Source organism: Neomonachus schauinslandi, chromosome 3, assembly GCF_002201575.2.
Source record: "Neomonachus schauinslandi chromosome 3, ASM220157v2, whole genome shotgun sequence".
Taxonomy (NCBI): Eukaryota; Metazoa; Chordata; class Mammalia; order Carnivora; family Phocidae; genus Neomonachus; species Neomonachus schauinslandi.
In genome coordinates, this window is record NC_058405.1 from 84,306,609 (window position 1) to 84,310,751 (window position 4,143).

Below are 4,143 nucleotides of genomic sequence, written 5' to 3' on the forward strand. Positions count from 1 at the left end.
CATATAAGTTCTTTATATATTTTGGATATTAACCTCTTATAGGATATACAATTTGAAAATATCTTCTCCCATTCCATAGTTTGCCTTTTCATTTTGCTGATGGTTTCCTTCACTGTGCAAAAGCTTTTTATTTTGTTTATAGTTATTTTTTCTTTTGTTTCCCTTACTTGAGGACACATATTCATAAATATGTTGCTAAGGCTGATGTCCAAGAGATTACTGCCTCTGTTTTCTTTTAGGAGTTTTATGGTCTCACATTTCAGTCTTTTTTTTTTTTTTTTTTTAGATCACATTTCGGTCTTTAATTCATTTGGTTTTTTTTTTTGTGTATGGTGTAAAAAGTGGTCCAGTTTCATTTTTTTGCACGTAGCTGTCCAGTCTTCCCGACACCATTTATTGAAAAGACTGATATTACCCCATTGTATATTCTTGCCTCCTTTGTTATAGATTAATTGACCATATAAGCGTGGGTTTATTTCTGGACTCTATTCTGTTCCATTGATCTATGTTGTGTTTTTGTGCCAGTACCAAACTGTTTTGGTTACTGTAGCTCTGTAGTATCTCTTGAAATCTGGGATTGTGATGCCTCCAGCTTTATCTTTCTCAAGATTGCTTTCACTATTTGGGGTCTCTTGGGGTTTCCATACCAATTTTAGGATTATTTGTTCTAGTTCTGTTAAAAATGCCATTGGTATTTTGGTAGGGATTGCGTTGGATCTATGGATTGCTTTGGGTAATATGGACATTTTAACAATATTTGTTCTTCCAACCCATGAACATGGAATGTCTTTCCATTTGTTTGGTCATCTTTAATTTCTTTCACTGATGTCTTAAAAGTTTTCAGAGGAGAAGTCTTTCACATTCTTGGTTAAATTTATTCCCAGATATTTTATATTGTTATTTTTAGGTATTTTATTCTTTTGGGTGCGATTGTAAACTGATTGTTTTCTTAATTTCTCTTTCTGCTACTTCATTATGAGTGTATAGAAATGCAATAGATTTCGATATATTAATTTTGTATCCTGCAATCTTATTGAATTCATTTATCAGTTCTAATAGTTTCTTGGTGGAATCTTTAGAGTTTTCTATATGTAGTATCATGTGATCTACAAATAGTGATAGTTTTACTTCCTCCTTGCCAATTTGGATGCCTTTATTTTTCTCGTCTGATCACTGCAGCTAGGTCTACATTTACTTTTTTTTTTTTTAAATCTAAAGCTGTTACTATTTTAGCATTTAACATTTTATTCTAAGGTAAATAAAATTTATTTGTATTATACATATATACACATATATATGTATATGTATATATTTATATTTGTTTTTAAAGATTTTATTTATTTAGGGACGCCTGGTAGCAGCAGAGGGAGAGGGAGAAGCAGGTTCCCCGCTGAGCAGGGACCCCGATGCGGGACTCGATCCCAGGACCCCGGGATCCTGACCTGAGCCGAAGGCAGATGCTCAACCAACTGACCAACCAGGCGCCCCTATTTTTTAATATTTTCAGATGGATATTTGGCTTAAAAATAGATTAGAAGACTTGCTTTTTCAGTCCACAGTTGCACCATCTACATCTAAAGAGGCTGAAAAAAATGAAACTGACATGTCACAGAGTTTTCGGACTCATGAAAGAGAGGGATTGACTCCATAGAACTGGGTAACACTATAAATTAGCAATGAAAATATGACAAGAGCGGAAGATATGAAGCTGACCTAGATGCGTGCCACATTGAACTTGATCTGTGCCCCATGCTCCTGGAAAGCAGTGACAATTGAGAATCCCCTCCCCCTCCCACACTTCATGTCTGGTAAAAGACCACCCTGTCCTCACATATTCTCAGACAGGACTCACCTCCACTGCTCATCCCTCATGACCCTTTGTCTACCTGCCTCTATAAAACACCAGACTCCTTCCTTTTTGAGATATTCCTCATTAATGAACATTCTTCCTAGGGCAATATTCTGAGTAAAACCATTTCCTTAATTGTTGGTGCATTTTATCTTTGATAGTTTTGATGCCGTGACTTGTATAGGAGCAAAGCTTGTGGTGGGATCCCTGCTTACCTCACCCATGTGATGCACTGTTCTCTTCCTGGCTGTGATCTGAGACCAATGCTATGTCAGACTTCTGGTCCTGCACCTTGGACTCTTGTCAATCAATAGCATGGTAAGGATTCTGTTTTGATTCTTTTTGAGTGCTCACTTGATTTCTGGAGCTGGCTTCTTTTGGTTTCATGGTCTGACCATTTAGGTTACAGAGATCTTGTCTTTGTTGTGTAAAAGATGATAGTGAATCTTGTTTGTTACTGTTTTCTCTTTGTCTCCTTTGAGCTGAAATCAGTTAAGGATTCAAACCCACTGGGAAGAGAACAGTTCTTGACATGGAGCAGTGAATTCTGTTAACCTGTGTTTACTGTTGACCAGGGCTGAAATTTTAGAAATGGAGCTATAAGCAATCTGTCTGTGTCTGTCTGCATGTTGATGTATGTCTCTGTGATTCAGAAAGGCCTTTATTTCTCATTGTGTGAGTGTGTGATATTTTTCTACCTCATGATGGTATTGCCAAATTAGATTATAAAATCACCTAAATTAAAGGAGCTTTGTTCTGATTGGCTTAGAGATAAATAAGCACCTTATATAAATGGGATATTGTTAAGGATTCCTAGAAGTTAAGGAAACTGAATTTTTAATACTTTCAAAGAGCAAAAAGTGAGAAAAAAATTTATAGAAATTAACTCAGAAATATTTAAAGAACAAGTTCACACTATTTAGGCAAATGAGGTGAGTTTAATATTTTTAAACTAATTTAGTATTTTTGGTTTAATAAAAAACATCTGTGTCTTCTCTGTGCATTAAGTGTTACACAAGATTATATTTTTTATCTACTTGGGTATATTCTTTCTAAGCTTATGCATATTTGGTGATCAAATAAGCTAACATTATTTATACTACCTGTTTAAGATTATGAAACATATATGTTTGTATTTAACCAAGTGAGATTATCGTTATGACAAACTTTATTTCAACAGTAATTGTGTTTCCTGGTATGTCCACTTGAAGATAATTGCCAAGATGTTTGTGTAATTTAAATCCTTGGAGTTATACTACACTGGGTTAATTAATGGCCATTCACTAGATAGATACCTGGATCATCTCCAAGTCAGAGAATGCTGAATCATTGGCTACTAGGCATAATTTAAATTATACATTCTTTTGCTTCTTATTTGTATTTGCTCCAGAGGGCCATGTCTTTGGACCTGTAACAAACATGCTCATTTCAGCCACTTTGAGAAGTGTGTAAAGGAGGTGTGAGGCTGTTCGTGAGTTCTTCTAGTCCGTCTGTGGCAAAGTGCTGGTGCGTGACAGACAGCACAGTGATCCCCCCGTCTACTATCTCTGTGAACCGGAAGTTAGCTACTTTGGTTAAAATGATCACTAGTATGTGGTTTTCATTACACGTAAGAGAAAGAGTTTTGGAGAAACACAACCGAGCGTAAATTTCTGTTTCTCAAGGAAAACAGTAGTTTTGTCCCAAAGAAGTGGTGTGGTTCTCCATCCCCTTTCTGCACTCTTCAAGCTTATTGAAGACCCCAGAAGCTTTCTTTGTGGTTCTAACTATTGATATTTACTATATTGGCAATTGAAACCAAGAAAACCTTCAAGTGCTTACTTACTGATTCATCTGGCGATAGCAACAATGAACACACTTCATGTTAAGAACATCTCAATAATGTTATAAAATTAGTTCTGACCATGAGGACTCCCTATGCTATGGTCTGAATGTGTCCCCCCCAACATTCCTACATTGAAATCCTAATCTCCAAAAATGGTGATATTAGGACATAGGGCTTTGGGAGGTGGGTAAGTCATGAATGGGGTTAGTGCTCTTATAAAAGAGACTCCAGTGGTTTTATTCTTTTTTACAGATTTATTTATTTCTTTGAGAGAGAGAGAGAAAGGGGGAGGGGTAGAGGAAAGGGAGAGAATCCTCAGGCAGACTCCCCATTGAGTGTGGAGCCTGATGCAGGGCACTGAGATTATGACCTGAGCCAAAACCAAGAGCTGGACCCTTAACCAACTGAGCCACTCAGGCGCCTCTTTCTTTCTTTCTTTCTTTCTTTCTTTCTTTCTTTCTTTCTTTCT

The 4,143-nt window shown here is 36.5% G+C and overlaps 1 long non-coding RNA gene across 1 annotated transcript in view; it reads left to right on the top strand.

Annotated features, from left to right (window-relative positions):
* Positions 1-2,041: 2,041 nt before the first annotated feature.
* LOC110585759 overlaps positions 2,042-4,143 on the top strand; it is a 6,800-nt gene continuing 4,698 nt past the window's right edge. Inside the window, exon 1 of the long non-coding RNA XR_002480634.2 lies at positions 2,042-2,167. This is a non-coding gene — a long non-coding RNA (uncharacterized LOC110585759). The remainder of the gene's footprint in view (positions 2,168-4,143) is intronic.